We start from the raw sequence: 22,642 nt of genomic DNA, 5'->3' as shown, positions 1-22,642 counted from the left end.
GCTCTGATATGGTAAACAGAGAAAATAAAACTTACACTGGTCAATAAATTGGCAACTAGAGGACATAAATTTAAGATGATTACCAAAAGAACAAAGGGAGAGTTTAGGAGAAATGCTTTTGCACAGAGGGTTTGTTACAACATGGAATGTCGGGCCAGAAACAGTGGGGGAAGCAGAATCTAAACTAACTTTTAAAAGGGAAATATTTGAAAATTTTGAAGGATGTGTGGAATGGGCAGGGAAATGGGACGAAGGAAACAGCTTTCAGAGAACCAGCACAGCTGCGATGGGCTCAATGGCCTCTCTCTGTGTTTAAAATTCTATGCTTTCAATTATCTAACATTACAATATTTCCTACATTCTGACAGTGACTACACTTCAAAAGTACTTCATTGGCTCTAAAGGGCTTTGGGACGTCCCGAGGTTGTGAGAGGCGGTATATAAATTCTAGTCTTTCTTTCTTTATCTCGCACTCACAGTATCATCGTGGGTACAGCACAGGAGGACGCCATTCGGCCCATCATGCTTGTATCGGCTCTTTGAAAGAGCTATCCAATTAGTCCCCTTCCCCTGCTCTTTCCTCACAGCCCTGTAAATTCTTTCCCTTCAAATATTTATCCAATTACCTTTTGAAAGTTATTATTGAATCTGCTTCCACCGCCCTTTCAGGCAGCGCATTTCAGATCATAACAACTCGCTGCCTAAAAAAGTTTTTCCTCATGTCGCCTCTGGCTCTTTTGCCGATCTCCTTAAATCCGTGTCCTCTGGTTACCGACCCTTCTGCCACTGGAAACCGTTTGTCCTTATTTACTCTGTCAAAACCGTTCATGATTTTGAAACCTCGATCAAATCTCCCCATAACCTTCTCCGTTCTAAGGAGAACAACCCCAGCATTTTTTTTATTCGTTTATGGGACGAGGGCGTCGCTGGCAAGGCCAGCATTTATTGCCCATCCCTAATTGCCCTTGAGAAGCTTCTCCACATAACTGAAGTCCCTCATCCCCGGTACCATTCTAGTAAACAACACCACCTGCACGTTCCCCTCCAAGTCACACACCATCCCGACTTGGAAATATATCGCCGTTCCTTCATCATCGCTGGGTCAAAATCCTGGAACTCCCTTCCTAACAGCACTGTGGGAGAACCGTCACCACACGGACTGCAGCGGTTCAAGGCGGCGGCTCACCACCACCTTCTCGAGGGCAATTAGGGATGGGCAATAAATGCCGGCCTTGCCAGCGACGCCCACATCCCGTGAACGAATAAAAAAAAAAAAATCTTTTTGCACCCTCTCTAAGGCCTTGACATCCTTCCTAAAGTGCGGTGCCCAGAATTGAACACAATACTCCAGCTGAGGCCTAACCAGTGTTTTATAAAGGTTTAGCATAACTTCTTTGATTTTGTGCTCTATGCCTCTATTAATAAAGCCCAGGATCCCAGATGCCTTTTTAACAGCCTTCTCAACTTGCCCTGCAACCTTCAAAGATTTGTGTACATACACCCACAGGAGTCTCTGTTCCTACACCCCCTTTAAATTGTACCATTTAGTTTATATTGCCTCTCCTCATTCCTCCTATCAAAATGCATCAGTTCACACTTCTCTGTGTTAAATTTCATCTGCCATGTGTCTGCTCATTTCACCAGTCTGTCTCTGTTCTCCTGAAGTCTGTTACTATCCTTCACATTGTTTACTACATTTCCGAGTTCAGTGTCATTTGCAAACATTTAAATTATACCTTCTATACCCAAGTCCAGGTCATTAACATATATCAAAAAGAGCAGTGGTCCTAATACTGACCCCTGTATGAGGCAGAGCTGAACTTTCTCTTTCTAACTGAGGTTTGACAAGGAAAACAAATGTGGGGATCGACGTCTTGCAGTTTTGCTCACAACAAACTGGGAAAAATAAAAGGCCATTCTGCCCATCGTTTTTTTTTATTCGTTCATGGGATGTGGGCGTCGCTGGCAAGGCTAGTATTTATTTTCCATCCCTAATTGCCCTTGAGAAGGTGGTGGTGAGCCGCCTTCTTGAACCGCTGTAGTCCGTGTGGTGAAGGTTCTCCCACAGTGCTGTTAGGAAGGGAGTTCCAGGATTTTGACCCAGCGACGATGAAGGAACGGCGATATATTTCCAAGTCGGGATGGTGTGTGACTTGGAGGGGAACGTGCAGGTGGTGTTGTTCCCATGTGCCTGCTGCTCTTGTCCTTCTAGGTGGTAGAGGTCGCGGGTTTGGGAGGTGCTGTCGAAGAAGCCTTGGCGAGTTGCTGCAGTGCATCCTGTGGGTGGTGCACACTGCAGCCACGGTGCACCGGTGATGCAGGGAGTGAATGTTTAGGGTGGTGGATGGGGTGCCAATCAAGCGGGCTGCTTTGTCCTGGATGGTGTCCAGCTTCTTGAGTGTTGTCGGAGCTGCACTCATCCAGGCAAGTGGAGAGTATTGAATCACACTCCTGATTTGTGCCTTGTAGATGGTGGAAAGGCTTTGGGGAGTCAGGAGGTGAGTCACTCGCCACAGAATACCCAGCCTCTGACCTGCTCTTAGAATCATAGAATCATAGAAGTTACAACATGGAAACAGGCCCTTCGGCCCAACATGTCCATGTCGCCCAGTTTATACCACTAAGCTAGTCCCAATTGCCTGCACTTGGCCCATATCCCTCGATACCCATCTTCCCCATGTAACTGTCCAAATGCTTTTTAAAAGACAAAATTGTACCCGCCTCTACTACTGCCTCTGGCAGCTCGTTCCAGACACTCACCACCCTTTGAGTGAAAAAATTGCCCCTCTGAATCCTTTTGTATCTCTCCCCTCTCACCTTAAATCTGTGCCCCCTCGTTATAGACTCCCCTACCTTTGGGAAAAGATTTTGACTATCGACCTTATCTATGCCCCTCATTATTTTATAGACTTCTATAAGATCACCCCGAAACCTCCTACTCTCCAGGGAATAAAGTCCCAGTCTGTCTAACCTCTCCCTGTAAGTCAAACCATCAAGTCCCGGTAGCATCCTAGTAAATCTTTTCTGCACTCTTTCTAGTTTAATAATATCCTTTCTATAATAGGGTGACCAGAACTGTACACAGTACTCCAAGTGTGGCCTCACCAATGCCCTGTACAACTTCAACAAGACATCCCAACTCCTGCATTCAATGTTCTGACCAATGAAACCAAGCATGCTGAATGCCTTCTTCACCACCCTATCCACCTGTGACTCCACTTTCAAGGAGCTATGAATCTGTACTCCTAGATCTCTTTGTTCTATAACTCTCCCCAACGCCCTACCATTAACGGAGTAGGTCCTGGCCCGATTCGATCTACCAAAATGCATCACCTCACATTTATCTAAATTAAACTCCATCTGCCATTCATCGGCCCACTGGCCCAATTTATCAAGATCCCGTTGCAATCCTAGATAACCTTCTTCACTGTCCACAATGCCACCAATCTTGGTGTCATCTGCAAACTTACTAACCATGCCTCCTAAATTCTCATCCAAATCATTAATATAATATAGTATTTATGTGGTTGGTCCAGTTAAGTTTCTGGACAATGGTGACCCCCAGGATGTTGATGGTAGAGGATTCGGCGATGGTAATGCCATTGAATGTCAAGGGGAGGTGGTTAGACTCTCTCCTGTTGGAGATGGTCATTGCCTGGAACTTGTCTGGCGCGAATGTTACTTGCCACTTATCATCCCAAGCCTGGGTGTTGTCCAGTTCTTACTGCATGCAGGCACGGACTCCTTCATTATCTGAGGGGTTGCGAATGGAACTGATCACTGTGCAATCATCAGCAAACATCCCCATTTCTTACGTTATGATGGAGGGAAAGTCATTGATGAAAAAGCTGAAGATGGTTGGGCCTAGGACACTGCCCTGAGGAACTCCTGCAGCAACGTCCTGGGGCTGAGATGATTGGCCTCCAACAACCACTGCCATCTTCCTTTGTGCTAGGTATGACTCCAGCCACTGGAGAGTTTTCCCCCTGATTCCCATTGACTGTAATTTTACTAGGGCTCCTTGGTGCCACACTCGGTCAAATGCTGCCTTGATGTCAAGGGCAGTCACTCTCACCTCACCTCTGGAATTCAGCTCTTTTGTCCATGTTTGGACCAAGGCTGTAATGAGGTCGTGGCAGAACCCAAACTGAGCATCGGTGAGCAGGTTATTGGTGAGTAAGTGCCGCTTGATAGCACTGTCGACGACACCTTCCATCATTTTGCTGATGATTGAGAGTCGACTGATGGGGCGGTAATTGGCCAGATTGGATTTGTCCTGCTTTTTGTGGACAGGACATACCTGGGCAATTTTCCACATTGTCGGGTAGATGCCAGTGTTGTAGCTGTACTGGAACAGCTCGGCTCGAGGTGCGGCTCGTTCTGGAGCACAGGTCTTGAGCACTACAGCCGGGATGTTGTCTGGGCCCATAGCCTTTGCTGCATCCAGTGCACTCAGCCGTTTCTTGATATCACATGGAGTGAATCGAATTGGCTGAAGACTGGTTTCTGTGATGGTGGGGATATCGGGAGGAGGCCGAGATGGATCATCTACTCGGCACTTCTGGCTGAAGATGATTGCAAACGCTTCGGCCTTGTCTTTTGCACTCACGTGCTGAACTCTGCCATCATTGGGAGGGGGATGTTCATTCAGCCTCCTCCTCCCGTTAGTTGTTTAATTGTCCACCACCATTCACAACTGGAAGTGGCAGGACTGCAGAGCTTTGATCTGATCTGTTGGTTGTGGAATCGCTTATGTGTGTATCTTTTGTGTGTGCACAATTTTTTTTGGGAAGTAACGAGGAGGGTAGATGTGGGTAGTGCATTTGATGTTGTCTACTTGGATTTTAGCAAAGCTTTTGACAAGGTCCCACATAGCAGACTGGTCAATAAAGTACAAGCCCATGGGATCCAAGGGAAAGAGGCAAGTTGGATCCAAAATTGGCTCAGTGGCAGGAAGCAAAGGGTAATGGTCAACAGGTGTTTTTGTGACTGGATGTATCTAGTGGGGTTCCGCAGGGCTCAGTACTAGGTCCCTTAATTTTTGTGATATATATTAATGATTTGGACTTAAATGTAGGGGGCATCATTAAAAAGTTTGCAGATGATACAAAAATTGGCTGTGTGAGGAGGAAAGCTGTCAACTGCAGGAAGATATCAATGGACTGGTCAGGTGGACAAAAAAGTGGCAAATGGAATTCAATCCGGAGAAATGTGAGGTAATGCATTTGGGGAGGACAAACAAGGCAAGAGAATACACAATAAATGGGAGAATACTGAGAGGAGTAGAGGAAGTGGGGGCCCTTGGAGTGTATGTCCACAGGTAGCAGGACAGGTAAAGAAGGTGGTTAAGCAGGTATATGATACTATGATATGGAATGCTTTCCTTTATTAGCTGAGGCATAGAATATGAGAGCAGGGAGGTTATGTTGGAACTTTTAAAACACTAGTTAGGTCACAGCTTCAGTACTGCCTACAGTTCTGGTCACCACATTACAGGAAGGATGTAATTGCACCAGAGAGGGTACAGAGGAGATTTACAAGGATGTTGCCAGGGCTGGAGAATTTTAGCTGTGAGAAAAGACTGGATAGGCTGGGGTTATTTTCCTTGGAACAGAGGAGGCTGAGGGGTGATTTGATTGAGGTGTACAAAATTATTAGGGGCCTGGATAGAGTGGATAGAAAGGACCTATTTCCCTTAGAAAAGGGGTCAGTGACCAGGGGGCATAGATTTAAAGTGATTGGTAGAAGGATTAGAGGGGAGCTGAGGAAAAATGTTTTCACCCAGAGCGTGGTGGGAGTCTTGAACTCGCTGCCTGAGAGGGTGGTAGATGCTGAAACCCTCAACTCATTTAAAAAGTACCTGGATGTGCACCTGAAGTGCCGTAACCTACAGGGCTACGGAGCAAGTGCTGGAAAGTGGGATGAGGCTGGGTGGTTCATTTTCGACCAGTCCGGACACAATGGGCCAAATGGCCTCCTTCTGTGCCGTAAATTTTCTATGATTCTACGAATGCCCACTCGAACTAGCCTCACCTGCTGAACCAGCATCTGCCTATTCCTATTGAATGTTTGAGCAGAGCTTCATTTACTGTGCCACATGCCAGCCAAGTATCTAGTCAATTACTACCCTTAGTAACATTACATTTAGGAATTCCTCAGTTTCGGGTCTGTTCCTGTCCCATAGGCAACTTTTGAATTCCTTCAGGATTTTAGATCCTTGCATCATGTGCCTCTTTTTGTAAATGATAGCAACAGCAGCGACAACTTGTATTTATGTCGTGCCATTAATATATTCCGGGAGCTTCATAAACAGGTGTAGAGGAAATGGGATTAAGCGGCAGTGGCAGCGTGGATACAAAATTGGCTAAGGGACAAAAACTAGCGAGTAGTGATGACTGGTTGTTTTTCTGGATTGGAGCGAAGTATACAGTGGTGTTCCCCAGGGGTCAGTATTAGAGCCACTGCTATTTTTGACATCTATTAATGACCTGCACTTGGTTATAGAGGGTATAACTTCAAAGCTTGCAGTTGCCATTAAACTCGGAAATGTAGTAAACAGTGAGTAGGATAGTAACAGACTTCTGGAGCACATAGACAGGCTGGTGAAATGGGCAGACACCCAGCAGATTAAATGTAACATAGAGAAGCGTGAAGTGATTCATTTTGGTAGGAAGAATGAGGAGAGGCAATATAAACAAAATGGTACAGGAAAGATTGAATGGGCTGGGGCTCTTTTCTCTAGGAAAAAGACTAAAGGGTGACCTGATAGAGGTCTTTAGGATTATGAATGTGTTTACCCTATTAAACCCTAAGACAATGTTTCCACTTGCTAGGGAGACCAGAACTAGGGGCCATAAATGTAAGATAATCACTAATAAATCAACATGTCATCAATGAGGACAAACACCTCGCTATGGCCATCCCCACACCTCCACTACTCGCCTTTAAACAGCCACCCAACCTCAAACAGACCATCGTTCGCAGCAAATTACCTAGCTTTCAAGAGAACAGCGTCCACGACACCACACAACCCTGCCACGGTAACCTCTGCAAGACATGCCAGATCATCGACACAGATACCACCATCACACGAGAGGACACCACCCACCAGGTGCATGGTTCATACTCCTGTGACTCGGCCAACGTTGTCTACCTCATACGTTGCAGGAAAGGATGCCCCAGAGCATGGTACATTGGCGAGACCATGCAGACGCTGCGACAACGGATGAACGGACACCGCGCAACAATCGCCAAACAGGAGGGTTCCCTCCCAGTCGGGGAACACTTCAGCAGTCATGGACATTCATCCACCGACCTTCGGGTAAGCGTTCTCCAAGGCGGCCTTCGAGACACACGACAACGCAAAATCGTCGAGCAGAAATTGATAGCCAAGTTCCGCACCCATGAGGACGGCCTCAACCGGGATCTTGGGTTCATGTCACGCTACACGTTACCCCACCAGCGAACAAATGTTATCTGTTTTTAATATAACGGGTCAGTTGCTGTCTTTTCTATGTTTCTACCTCTCTATCTCTGTTTTTTTTTGTTTGTTGGTTTTTTGTTTTTTTTTTGGTGATTTGTATATTCTGTGAGACCTGGCAGGTAACACCTGTCTGTCTGCACACTGATTGCCTTGGCAACGGGCAGTTGAAAAAACTGTCTGTACTCACCAAGCATTGTTCTGTGAATTATAAATGCGATTTCATTTCGAGGACTTCATTTCACATCGTTCACCTGAGGAAGGGGGAAGCCTCCGAAAGCTTGTGAATTTAAAATAAAATTGCTGGACTATAACTTGGTGTTGTAAAATTGTTTACAACTAATAAATCCAATAGGGAATTCAGGAGAAACTTGCTGTGGTTAGAATGTGGAACTCACTACCACAAGGAGTAGTTGAGGCGACTAGCATCGATGCATTTAAGGAAAAGCTAGATAAACACAGGGGAGAAAGAATAGAAGAATATGTTGACGGGGTGAGATGAAGGAGGGAGGGAGGAGGCTCGTACGGAGCATAAACACCGGCATAGACCTGTTGGGCCAATTGCCCTGTTTCTGTGCTGTGAATTCTATAAAATTCTATGTACAATTTTAAAGGGAGTGCAGGAACAAAGAGACCTTTGAAGGTGGCAGGACAAGTTGAGAAGGCTGTTAAAAAAGTATATGGGATCCTGGGCTTTAGTAATAGAGGCAATGAGTACAAAAACAAGGAAGTTAAGCCTTTATAAAACACTGGTTAGGCCCCAACTGGTGTAGTGTGTCCAATTCTGGGCACCACACTTTAGGAAGGATGTCAAGGCCTTAGAGAGGATGCAAAGGAGATTTACAAGAATGGTACCAGGGATGAGGGACTTCGGTTATGTGGAGAGACTGGAGAAGCTGTGGTTGTTCTCCTGAGAGCAGAGAAGGTTAAGGGGAGATTTGATAGAAGTGTTCAAAATCATGAAGGGTTCTGATGGAGTAAATAAGGAGAAACTGTTTCCAGTGGCAGAAGGGTCAGTTATCAGAGGACATAGATTTACAGTAATTGGCAAAAGAACCAGAGGCGACACAAAGGAAAAAAAAAACTTACTCAACGAGTTGTGATGATCTGGAATCATAGAATCATGCGCTACCTGAAAGGGCGGTGGAAGTAGATTCAATAATAACTTTCAAAAGGGAATTGGATAAATACTAGAAGTGGAAAAAATTGCAGTGCTATGGGGAAAAAGCAGGGGAGTGGGACTAATTGGATAGCTCTTTCAAAAAGCCTGCACAGGCACGATGGGCTGAATGGCCTCCTTCTGTGCTGTATCATTCTATGATTCCATGATCTAGGACTTGATGTCAGATAAGCAGCCTGACAGCATGGAGTAGTCAAGGGGTTGAGCAGTCACAGAGAGATACAGACAGGGATTTGAATTGAAACCAGTGGTGAAAGAAAAAGGTCCGGGTGTTTTAGTGCATCATTCTCAAAGTTTCATGACCAATGCAGTGAAGCTACAGCTAAAGCAAATAGTTGTATTCACTACAAAATAAAACATACCATTTTGTCCTTGTAAAAGACCTTGGTTAGGCCTCAGTTAAAATACTATGTTCAGTTTTGATTCCCTAACATGGTGGGGGATATTGATGCTTTGAAAAAGATGCAGAGGAGGGCCACAAAACTTGGTGCGGGGTAGGACCCCGCAGTAGAGTTTTTATGAGCTAAACTTCATGGATGGTAGAGGATGGGAGGCTGGCCAGGAGAACATTGGAATAGTCAAGTCTGGAGGTGACAAAGGTATGGATGAGGGGTTCAGCAACAGATGGGCTGAGGGAGGGGGCACGGAGGCAAGCGATGTTACAGAGGTGGAAATAGATTGTCTTTGTGGTAGGGTCGGAAGCTCAGCTCAAAGTCACATGGGATACAAAGAGTGATTGGAGAGGGTTTTGGAATTGGTAGTGTGGGAACAGAGTTTGTGGCGGGGGCTGAAGACAATTGTTTCAGTCTTCCCAATATTTAACTGAAGGAAACATAGAAACACAGACAATAGGAGCAAGAGTAGGCCATTCAGCCCTTCGGGCCTGCTCCGCCATTCAAAATGATCATGGCTGATCATCTAACTCAGTACTCTGTTCCCGCCTTTTCCCCATATCCCTTGATCCCTTTAGCATTAAGAAATATATCTATCTCCTTCTTGAATATATCTAATGACTTGGCTTCCACTGCCTTCTGTGATAGAGAATTCCACAGGGTCACTACCCTCCGAGTGAAGAAATTTCTCCTCATCTCGGTTCTAAATGGCATACCCCGTATCCTGAGACTGTGACCCCTCGTTCTGGACTCCCCAGCCATCGGGAACATCCTCCCTGCATCTGGTCTGTCTAGTCCTGTTAGAATTTTATATGTTTCGATGAGATCACCTCTCATTCTTCTAAACTCTAGTGAACATAGGCCTAGTCAACCCAATCTCTCCTAATACGTCAGTCCTGCCATCACAGGAATCAGTCTGGTAAACCTTCGTTGCACTCCCTCCATGGCAAGGACATCCTTCCTCAGAAAAGGAAACCAAAACTGCACACGATACTCCAGATTTGGTCTCAACAAGGCCCTGTATAACTGCAGTAAGATATCCCTGCTCCTGTACTCAAATCCTCTTGCAATGAAGGCCAACATACCATTCGCCTTCCTAACTGTTTGCTGCACCTGAATGCTCACTTTCAGCGACTGGTGTACAAGGACACCCAGGTTTCGTTGCACCTCCCCTTTTCCCAATCTATCACCATTCAGATAATAATCTGCCTTTCTGTTTTTACAACCAAAGTGGATAACCTCACATTTATCCACGTTATACTGCATCTGCCATGTTCTTGCCCACACACCCAACTTGTCTAAATCACATTGGAGCCTCTTTGCATCCTCCTCACAGCTCACATTCCACCCCAGCTTTGTGTCGTCTGCAAACTTGAAAATGTTACATTCCATTCCCTCATCCAAATCATTGATATATATTGTGAATAGCTGGGGCCCAAGCACCGATCCCTGCGGTACCCCACTAGTCACTGCCTGCCACCCGGAAAAAGACCCGTTTATTCCTACTCTCTGTTTCCTGTCTGTCAACCAATTCTCAATCCATGCCAATATATTCCCCCCAATCCCATGTGCTTTAATTTTGCACACTAACCTCTTGTGTGGGACCTTATCAAAAGCCTTCTGAAAATCCAAGTACACCACATTCACTGGTTCTCCCCTATCTATTAGGCTAATGGAATGCTGGCCTTTATATCTAGAGGACTAGAGTACAAGGGGGCAGAAGTTATGCTGCAGCTATACAAAACCCTGGTTAGACCGCACCTGGAGTACTGTGAGCAGTTCTGGGCACCGCACCTTCGGAAGGACATACTGGCCTTGGAGGGAGTGCAGCGTAGGTTTACTAGAATGATACCCGGACTTCAAAGGTTAAGTTACGAGGAGAGATTACACAAATTGGGGTTGTATTCTCTGGAGTTTCGAAAGTTATGGGGTGATCTGATCGAAGTTTATAAGATATTAAGGGGAACAGATAGGATGAATAGAGAGAAACTATTTCCGCTGGTTGGAGATTCTAGGAGTAGGGGGCACAGTCTAAAAATTAGAGCCAGACCTTTCAGGAGCGAGATTAGAAAACATTTCTACACACAAAGGGTGGTAGAAGTTTGGAACTCTCTTCTGCAAACGGCAATTGATGCTAGCTCAATTGCTAAATTTAAATCTGAGATAGATAGCTTTTTGGCAATCAAAGGTATGAAGGGATATGGGCCAAAGGCAGGTATATGGAGTTAGATCACAGATCAGCCATGATCTTATCAAATGGCGGAGCAGGCACGAGGGGCTGAATGGCCTACTCCTGTTCCTATTCTACTAATTACATCCTCAAAAAACTCCAGTCGATTTGTTAAGCATGGTTTCCCTTTCATAAACCCATGCTGACTTTGTCCAATCCCGTTAATGCCCTCCAAGTGTTCTGTTATCACATCTTTTATAATAGACTCTAGCATTTTCCCCACTACTGATGTTAGGCTAACTGGTCTATAATTCCCTGTTTTTTCTCTCCTTCCTTTTTTAAATAATGGGGTTACATTTGCCACCCTCCAATCTGTAGGAACTGTTCCAGAGTCTATAGAATTTTGGAAGATGATCACCAATGCATCCACTATTTCCAGGGCCACTTCCTTTAGTACTCTGGGATGTAGATTATCAGGCCCTGGGGATTTGTCAGCCTTTAGCCCCATTAATTTCCCTAGCACTATTTTTTTTACGAATACTGATTTCCTTCAGTTCCTCCCTCTCACTAGACCCTTGGTTCCCCAACATTTCTCGCAGGTTATTTGTGTCCTCCTTTGTGAAGACAGAACCAAAGTATGTGTTTAATTGTTCTGCCATTTCTTTGTTCCCCATTATAATTTCCCCCATTTCTGACTGTAAGGGACCTACTTTTGCCTTCACTAATCTTTTTCTCTTGACATATTTATAGAAGCTTTTACAGTCAGTTTTTATGTTCTCTGCTAGTTTACTCTCATACTCTATTTTTCCCCTCTTAATCAATCTCTTTGTCCTCCTTTGCTGAATTCCGAATGCTGAATTCTGAGGCTCCCAATCCTCAGGCGTGCTGCTTTTTCTGGCAATTTTATATGTCTCCTCTTTGGATCTAATACTATCCCTAATTTCATTTGTAAGCCACGGTTGAGCCACCTTTCCTGTTTTATTTTTGCACCAGACAGGAATGAATAATTGTTGTAATTCCTGCACACGTTCTTTAAATATTAGCCATTGCCTATCCACCGTCATCCCTTTTAGTAAAGTTCCCCAATCTATCATAGGCAACTCGCACCTCATACTTTCGTAATTTCCTTTATTTAGATTCAGGACCCTAGTTTCGGATTCAACTACTTCACTCTCCATCTTAATGAGGAATTCTATCATGTTATGGTCACTCTTCCCTAAGGGACCTCGCACAGCCAGATTGTTAATTAATCTTTTCTCATTGTACAATACTCAGTCTAGGATCGCCTGTTCTCTGGTTGGTTCCTCAACGTATTGGTCTAGAAAACCATCACGTACACACTCCAGGAATTCCTCCCCCACAGTATTATTGCTCATTTGGTTTGACCAATCTATATGTAGATTAAAGTCACCCATGATTATAGTTGTATCCTTCTTGCATGCGTCTCTAATTTCCTGTTTAATGCCCTCCCCTACATCTCCACTACTGTTTGGGGGCCGATAGACAACCCCCACCAACGTTTTCTGCCCCTTGGTGTTTCTTATCTCCACCCATACAGATTCCACATCGTGATTTTCCGAGCCAATATCCTTCCTCACTATTGCATTGATTTCCTCCTTTACTAACAACGCGATCCCACCTCCTTTCCCTTTTTGCCTGTCCTTCCTAAATATTGAATACCCCGGGACGTTCAGTTCCCATCCATGGTCACCCTGCAGCCATGTCTCCGTAATCGCAACTATATCATAACCGTTAATATCTATCAGTGCTGTTAATTCATCTAACTTATTGCGAATGCTCCGCGCATTAAGACACAATGCCTTTAGACTTGTCTTTTTAAGATTGCTAGTCATCTTAGTTTTATTTTGCACTATGGCCCTATTTGTTTTCTCTGCGTTCCACTATTGTTTCTTCCCTTTCTGTCTTTTGTTTCTATCCTTGTTTCCCCCTCCTCTGTCTCCCTGCTCAGGTTCCCATCCCCCTGCCACTCTAGTTTAAACCTTCCCCAACAGCACTAGCAAACACCCCCGCGAGGACATCGGTCCTGGTCCTGCTCGGGTGTAACCCGTCCCACTTGTACAGGACCCACCTTCCCCAGAACTGGTCCCAATGTCCCAGGAATCTAAATCCCTCCCTCCTACACCATCCCTGCAGCCACGCATTCATCCGGTCTATTCTCCTGTTCCTATACTCACTAGCATGTGGCACTGGTAGTAATCCTGAGATCACTACCTTTGAGGTCCTGCTTTTTAATTTAACTCCTAACTACTTAAATTCACCCTGCAGGACCTCATCCCTTTTTGTTTACCTATATCATTGGTACCGATATGGACCACGACTACTGGCTGTTCACCCTACCCCTCCAGAATGTCCTGCAGACGCTCTGTGACATCCTCGACCCTAGCACCAGGGAGGCAACATACCATTCTGGAGTTACGTTTGCGGCCGCAGAAACGCCTATCTGTTCCCCTTATAATTGAATCCCCTATCACTATAGCCCTGCCACTCTTCTTCCTCCTCTCCTGTGCCGCAGAGCCACCTGTGGTGCCACGAACTTGGCTCTTGCTGCTTTCCCCTGATAAGCCATCTCCCCCAACAGTATCCAAAGCGGAATATCTGTTTGAGAGGGAGACGGCCCCAGGGGACCCCTGCTCTACCTGCCTAGTCCTTTTTCTCTGCCTGGCGGTCACCCATTTCCTTTCTGCCTGCGTAATCTTTACCTGCGGTGTGACCACCTCACTGAACGTGCTATCCACGATAATCTCAGCATCGCGGATGCTCCACTGTGAATCCAGCTCCGAAATGCGGTTAGCCAGTAGCTGCAGCTGGACACACTTCCTGCACACATGATGCACAATTCCTGCACACATGGTCGCCAGGGACACCTGTAGTGTCCATGACTTCCCACATAGTGCAGGAGGAGCATATCATGGGTGCGAGCTCTGCTGCCATGACTTGCTTTAGATTTGCACTGCGTTCACCTCTCGGACTCTCTTCCCACTCTCGGGACTCTCCTTTTACACTGCGCTCACCTCTCTGACTCTCCTCTCGCTCTCGGGACTCTCCTTTTACACTGCGCTCACCCCTCTGACTCCCCTCTCGTTCTCTGACTCTCCTTTTACACTGCGCTCACCTCTCGGACTCTCCTCTCGCTCTCGGACTCTCCTTTTACAGTGCACTCACCTTCGGATTCCAAAACTACAGCTCATCCAGGACTGAATGTTGGACAAGCAGCCTGACAAGACAGAGGTAGTGGAGGGGTCAGGAGAGGTGGTGGAGAGGTAGAGCTGTGTGCCGTCAGCGTACATGTGGAAGTTGACCCCATGTCTGCGGATGATGTCACCAAGGGGAACAGGTAGATGAGGAGAGGGAGGGTTAAGGATAGATCTTTGAGAATTCAGGAGTGAAGGTGCAGGAATGGGAAGAGAATTCACTGATAGAAATGCTCTACTACAGTTGAATAGACAAGAATAGAACCTAGCGAGGGCGATTCAACTTGGCTGGATAACTGAGGAGAGGTATAGAGGAGAATGTTGTGGTCAGCCGTGTCGAAGGTTGCAGAAAGGTCAAGGAGGGCCAGGAGTGGGGTGATGACAGTGGTTTTGAAAGGGAGGGGACAGTACCAAAGAGAACTCCATTTACAATGTCATATAGCAAGGAGGCCTGGAAGGGAAGTTGGGTTGTCAGCAGTTCAACGGGAATGGGATCATAGATGTTGCAGGCGAGTTCTCTTGGACGGGATGAGCTCGAGGGCAGATGGGAGAGAAACTAGAGAGATGCAAATTCAGGGCTAAGGTAGGGGAGAAGAAGCTGAACGCATCGTCTCAACCTTAGTGAAGTCAGCCTACTTCCACCTCTGTAACATCGCCCATCCCCACCCCGCCTCAGCTCATCTGCTGCTGAATCCCTCATCCGTGCCTTTGTTACCTCTCGGCTCAACTATTCTAATGCTCTCCTGGCCGGCCTCCCATCTTCCACCCTCCATAAACTTGAGCTCATCCAAAACTCTGCTGCCCGTATCCTAACCAAGTCCCGTTCACCCATCACCCCTGTGCTTGCTGACCTACATTGGCTCCCGGTCCAGGAGCACCTCGATTTTAAAATTCTCATCCTTGTTTTCAAATCCCTCCATGGCCTCACCCCATCCGATTTCTGAAACCTTCCGAGATCTCTGCACTCTTCCAATTCTTGCCTTTTGCGCATCCCCGATTTTAATCGCTCCATCATTGGCGGTCATGCCTTCAGCCGTCTAGTTCTGCAACTCTCTCCCTAAACCTCTCGGCCTCTCTCTCCTCCTTTAAGACACTCCTTAAAACGTAGCTCTTTAGCCAAACTTTTGGTCACTGCCCTAATATCTCCTTATGTGGCTGTGTGTCAAATTTTGTTTGATAATCGCTCCTGTGAAGCGCCTTGGGACATTTTACTACGTTTATGGCACCATATAAATGCAAGTTGTTGTTTTGACAAAGGAGGTCATGAGCTCCTTGCACTTGTTGGAGGGGAGTGTGGATTGTGGAGGGGACATGTGAAAAGGGTTTAACTCGTGCCTGAGTCAAAAGGCTGTAGGTTCAAATCTCACTGCAGAGCCTTAGCACAAAATCTAGGCTGACACTATCTATTGATGAGGAAAGCTTACAATATTATTGGGTGTAACATTACTACAAACCACTAGAGGGGATACTGTGCTAAAGCTGGGAAAGGAGGGCTGAGACGACTTAATGGAACCGTGAATCTGGATCAGTGACTGGAGTCAACAGTAGATCCACCAATATACACCATTGCATCTGGCAATACACAACACTATGCCACAAAACACTTCCTCTTTTCCATGACTAACATGTCAGAATAATAAAACAAATGCAATAATTTTTCTTATACAATTGCATTATGCCTTGAACATATAATAACTTGCATTTATATAGAATCATAGCATGGAAGGAGGCCATTCAACCCATCGAGTCCATGCGGCTCTCTGCAAGAGCAATCCAGCTAGTCCCATCGTTTCCCCGTAGTCCTGCAAATTGTTTCCCTTCAAGTACTTATCCAGTTCCCTTTTGAAGGCCATGATTGAATCTGCCTCCACCACCCCCTCGGGCAGTGCATTCCAGATCCTAACCACTCGCTGTATAAAGGAGTTTTTCCTCATGTTGCCTTTGGTTCTTTTGCCAATCACCTTAAATCTATCTCCTCTGGTTCTCGACCCTTCCGCCAATGGGAACAGTTTCTCTCTATCTAGGCCCTTCATGATTTTGAATACCTCTAACAAATCTCCTCATAACCTTCTCTGCTCTAAGGAGAACAACACCAGCTTCTCCAGTCTATCCATGTAACTGAAGTCCCTCATCCCTGAAATCATCCTAGTAAATCTCTTCTGCACCCTCTCTAAGGCCTTCACATCCTTCCGAAAGTGCGGTGCCCAGAACTGGACACAATACTCCAGTTGTGGCCGAACCAGTGTTTTATAAAGGTTCATCATAACCTCTTTGCTTTTGTACTCTATTTAGGATCCCGTATATTTCCTCAACCGGCCCTGCCACCTTCAACGATTTGTGCACATATACTCCCAGATCTCTCTGTTCCTGTACCCCTTTTAGAGTTGTGCCCTCTAGTTTATATTGCCTCTCCTCGTTATATAGCACCTGTAACCTGAAATAGCCCCAAGGTGATTCACAGAGGCATAAGGAAAACACAGGCTGAGCCAAAGGAGAGATTGGGAAGGGTGACCAAACATTTGGTTGAAGAGATGGTTTTTTAGAGCAAGAGAGGTGGAGAGGTTTAGGGAGGGAATGCTGGACAACAGGACCCAGGCAACTAGGGCAAAGCCGGAGGGGGGGGGAAAGAGCACAAGCAAGAGTGTTAGCGTATGGGGAGGTATTAGGTGAAGAGATTGCAGAGGTCGGGTGGGGCAAGGTCATGGAGGCATCTAAGGACAATGATTTGAAACTTGGTGCATTTTTATTAGATAAGGGTACCAAGGGATATGGAACAAAGGAGAATAAATGGAGTTGAGGTACAGATCAGCCATGATCGGCTTGAATGGCGGAACAGGCTCAAGGGGCTGAATGGCCTACTCCTGTTCCTATGCTTCTATGTTTTTCGAAGCCATTGGTGGAGATATTCTGGTTACATTTGGACAAATAGGAATGGAACCATGAGAAGAGATCCCATAGAGCTGGACAAGGGAGAAGAGGCGCTGGAGGAGGAGGGCAGGTCACAGAGTAAGGTCGACCATGTCAATAGCTGCAACAACTTGCATTTATATAGCGCCTTTAACATAGTAAAATGTCCCAAGGTGCTTCACAGGAGCGATTATCAAACAAAATTTGATACCAAGCCACATAAGGAGATATTAGAACAGGTAACCAAAAGCTTGGTCAAAGAGGCAGGTTTTAAAGAGCGTCATAAAGCAGAAGAGAGAGGGATAGAGAGGTGGTGAGGTTCAGGGAGGGAACTGCAGAGCTAAGGGCCTAGGCAGCTGAAGGCACGACTGCCAATGGTGGAGTGAAGATAATTGGAGATGCGCAAGAGGCTAGAAATGGAGGAGCGCTGAGATCTTAGAGGGCTGTAGAAGGTTACAGAGATAGGGAGAGGCGAGGCCATGGAGGGATTTGAAAACAAAACTGAGAATTTTAAAATCAAGGCGTTCCTGGACCGGGAGCCAATGTAGGTCAGTGAGCACAGGAGTGATGGGTGAAGTTAGGTGGAGTTAGGATACGGGCAGCAGACTTTTGGATCAGCTCAAGTTTATGGAGGATGGGAGGCCAGTCAGGAGAGCAATGGAATACTCGAGTCCAGAGGTAACAAAGGCATGGATGAGGGTTTCAGCAACCGATAAGAACATAAGAAATAGGAGCAGGAGTAGGCCATAAGGCCCCTCGAGCCTCCTCCGCCATTCAATAAGATCCGGGCTGATCTTCGACCTCAACTCCACTTTCCCGCCCGATCACCATAATCCCTTGATTCCCCTAGAGTTCAAAAATCTACTTATTTCAACCTTGAATATACTCAATGACTGAGCATCCACAGCCGTCTGGGGTAGAGAATTCCAAAGATTCACAACCTTCTGAGTGAAGAAATTCCTCCTCATCTCAGTCCTAAATGGCTGACCCCTTATCCTGAGACTATGCCCCCTAGTTCTAGACTCTCCAGCCAGGGGAAACAGCCTCTCAGCATCTACCCTGTCAAGCCCTCTCAGAATCTTATATGTTTCAATGAGATCACCTCTCATTCTTCTAAACTCCAGAGAGTATAGGCCCATTCTACTCAATCTCTCCTCAAAGGACAACCCTCTCATCCCAGGAATCAATCTAGTGAACCTTTGTTGCATTGCCTCTAAGGCAAGTATATCCTTCCTTAGATAACGAGACTAAAACTGTACACAGTACTCCAGGTGAGGCCTCACCAAAGCCCTGTACAATTGTAGCAAGACTTCTTTACTCTTGTACTCCAAACCCCCTTGAAATAAAGACAACGTGCCATTTGCATTCCTAATTGCTTGCTGTATCTGCATGTTAACTTTCTGTGTTTCATGTACAAGGACACCTAAATCCCTCTGAACACCAACATTTAATAGTTTCTCACCATTTAAAAAAATATTCTTTTTCTATTCTTCCTACCAAAGTGAATAACCTCACATTTCCCCACATTATACTCCATCTGCCACCTTCTCACCCACTCACTTAACCTGTCTCTATCCCTTTGCCGACTGTGTCCTCCTCATTTTATACTTTCCCACCTAGCTTTGTATCGTCAGCAAATTTGGATACATTACACTCGGTCCCTTCATCTAAGTCATTAATATAGATTGTAAATAGCTGAGGCCCAAGCACTGATCCTTGTGGCACCCCACTAGTTACAGCCTGCCAACCTGAAAATGGCCTGTTTATTCCTACTCTCTGTTCTCTGTCCGTTAACCAATCCTCTATTCATGCTAATATATTACCCACAACCCCATGAGCCCTTATCTTGTGTAACAACCTTTTGTGCCGCACCTTATCGAATGCTGTTTGAAAATCTAAATATACGACATCCACTGGTTCCCCTTTATCTACCCTGCTAGTAACATCCTCAAAAAACTCTAATAGATTTGTCAAACATAATACCCCTTTCATAAAACCATGTTGACTCTGCCTAATCATATTATGATTTTCTAAGTGCCCTGTTATAACATCCTTAATAATGGATTCCAGTATTTTCCTGACGACTGATGTCAGGCTAACTGGCCTGTAGTTTCCTGTTTTCTCTCTCCCTCCCTTCTTGAATAGCAGGGTTACATTTACTACCTTCCAATCCACTGGAACAGTTATAGAATCTAGGGAATTTTGGAAGATCACAACCAATGCATCCACTATCTCTGCAGCCACCTCTTTTAGAACCCTAGGATGTAGGCCATCAGGTCCAGGGGATTTGTCGGCTCTTAGTCCCATTAATCTTTCAGCACTTTTTCCTTACTAATATTAATTAATTTAAGAACATAAGAAATAAGAGCAGGAGTAGGCCATACGGCCCCTCGGGCCTGCTCCACCATTCAATCAGATCATGGCTGATCTTCGACCTCAACTCCACTTTCCCGCCTGATCCCCATAATCCCTTGATTCCCCTCGAGTCCAAAAATCTATCCATCTAAGCCTTGAATATACTCCATGACTCAGCATCCACAGCCTTCTGGAATAGAGAATTCCATAGATTCACAACCCTCTGCGTGAAGAAATTCCTCCTTATCTCAGTCTTGAATGGTCAACCCCATATCCTGCGATTATGTCCCTTAGTTCTAGACTCTCCAGCCAGGGGAAACAATCTCTCAGCATCTACCCTGTCAAGCCCCCTCATAATCTTATATGTTTCAATGAGATCACCTCTCATTCTTCTAAACTCCAGAGAGTACAGGCCCATTCTACTCAACCTCTCCTCATATGACAACCCTCTCATCCCAGGAATCAATCTAGTGAACCTTCATTGCACCACCTCCAAGGGTCTCATTAGACCCTTAGTTCCCCACTATTTCTGGGTTTTTTTTTTTGAGTCTTCTACTGTGAAGATAGTTACAAAATATTTGTTTAACATCTCTGCCATTTCCTTATTCCCCATTATAATTTCTCCTGTCTCAGCCTCTAAGGGACCCACGTTTACTTTTGCTACTCTCTCCCTTTTTACATACTTGTAGAAGCTCTTACAATCTGTTTTTATATTTCTTGCTAGTTTACTCTCATATTCTATTTTCTCACTTTTTATCAATTTTTTGGTCATCCTTTGCTGGTTTCTAAAACTCTCCCAATCCTCCGGCTTACTACTCTTCTTAGCAACATTATAAGCCTCTTCTTTTAAGAACATAAGAAATAGGAGCAGGAGTAGGCCAATCGGCCCCTCGAGCCTGCTCCGCCATTTAATAAGATCATGGCTGATCTGATCCTAACCTCAAATCTAAATTCATGTCCAATTTCCTGCCCGCTCCCCGTAACCCCTAATTCCCTTTACTTCGAGGAAACTGTCTATTTCTGTTTTTAATTTATTTAATGATGTAGCTTCCACAGCTTCCTGGGGCAGAAAATTCCACAGACCTACTACCCTCTGAGAGAAGAAGTTTCCCCTCATCTCAGTTTTGAAAGACCAGCCCCTTATTCTAAGATTATGCCCCCTAGTTCTAGTTTCACCCATCCTTGGGAACATCCTCACCGCATCCACCCGATCAAGCCCCTTCACAATCTTATATGTTTCAATAAGATCACCTCTCATTCTTCTGAACTCCAATGAGTAGAGTCCCAATCTACTCAACCTCTCCTCATATGTCCACCCCCTCATCCCCGGGATTAACCGAGTGAACCTTCCTTGTACTGCCTTGAGAGCAAGTATGTCTTTTCTTAAGTATGGAGACCAAAACTGTATGCAGTATTCCAGGTGCGGTCTCATCAATACCTTATACAACTGCAATACCTCCCTGTTTTTATATTCTATCCCCCGAGCAATAAAAGCCAACATTCCGTTGGCCTTCTTGATCACCTGCTGCACCTGCAAACTAACTTTTTGATTTTCTTGCACTAGGACCCCCAGATCCCTTTGTACTGCAGCACTTTCCAGTTTCTTGCCATTAAGATAATAACTTGCTCTCTGATTTTTCCTGCCAAAGTGTATAACCTCACATTTTCCAATATTGTATTGCATCTGCCAAATCTCCGCCCACTCACCCAGCCTGTCGATATCCCCTTGTAGGTTTTTTATGTCCTCCTCACTCTCCACTTCCCCTCCCATCTTTGTATCATCTGCAAACTTTGATATGTTACACTTGGTCCCCTCCTCCAAATCGTTAATATAGATTGTAAAGAGTTGGGGACCCAGCACCGACCTCTGCAGAACACCACTGGCTACTGGTTGCCAGTCCGAGAATGAACCATTTATCCCAACTCTCTGCTTCCTGTTAGATAACCAATCCTCCACCCATGCCAGAATATTACCCCCAATCCAGTGATTCTTTATCTTGAGCAATAATCTTTTATGTGGCACCTTGTCGAATGCCTTCTGGAAGTCCAAATACACTACGTCCACTGGTTCCCCTTTATCCACCCTGTACGTTATGTCCTCAAAGAACTCAAGCAAATTTGTCAGACATGACTTCCCCTTCATAAAGCCATGCTGACTTTGTCCTATTAAATTATATTTATCCAAATGTTCCGCTACTGTCTCCTTAATAATAGACTCCAAAATTTTACCCACCACAGATGTTAGGCTAACTGGTCTATAATTTCCAGCCTTCTGCCTACTACCCTTTTTAAATAAGGGTGTTACATTAGCAGTTTTCCAATCTGCCGGGACCTTTGCTGATAATACTATCTAATGCTATCCTTAACTTCTTTAGTTAGCCACGGATGGATCACTTTTCCCGTGGAGTTTTTATTTCTCAATTATCAACGAATAAACATTCCATTACGAAATATTTCTTTAAATGTTTGCCATTGCTTATCTACCATCACATCTTTGAATCTAATTTCCCAATCAACCTTAGCCAACTCACCCCTCATACCTATGGAATTCGCTTTGTTTAAGACTCTAGTTTTGGACTTCAGCATGTCACTCTCGAACTCAATGTGAAATTCTATCATATTATGATCACTCTTCCCCAGAGGATCCTTTACTATGAGATTACTAATTAACCCTGTCTCATTATACAAGACAGGATCTAAAATAGTCTGTTCCCTGGTTGGTTCCACGACATATTGTTCTAGGAAACTGTCTCGAATGCATTTCATGAACTACCTTTGCCAATTTGATTTGTCCAGTCTATATGAAGATTAATGTCCCCCACAATTATTGTATTATCTTTGTTTCTTGATTTATAGTCTGTTCAACAGTATAACTATTGTTAGGGGGCCTATAAACTACTCCCACCAGTGATTTCTGTCCCTTGTTATTTCTTATCTCCACCCATA

At 45.1% G+C, this 22,642-nt stretch overlaps 1 protein-coding gene across 1 annotated transcript in view; it reads right to left on the bottom strand.

Annotated features, from left to right (window-relative positions):
- LOC137333850 (beta-2-syntrophin-like) overlaps positions 1-22,642 on the bottom strand; it is a 66,476-nt gene that overhangs the window by 5,362 nt on the left and 38,472 nt on the right.

This window comes from Heptranchias perlo, chromosome 16 (genome assembly GCF_035084215.1).
Source record: "Heptranchias perlo isolate sHepPer1 chromosome 16, sHepPer1.hap1, whole genome shotgun sequence".
In the NCBI taxonomy this organism is placed as follows: domain Eukaryota; kingdom Metazoa; phylum Chordata; class Chondrichthyes; order Hexanchiformes; family Hexanchidae; genus Heptranchias; species Heptranchias perlo.
Note: the sequence above shows the minus strand (reverse complement) of the source record. Positions and strands in the feature narration are given on the sequence as shown.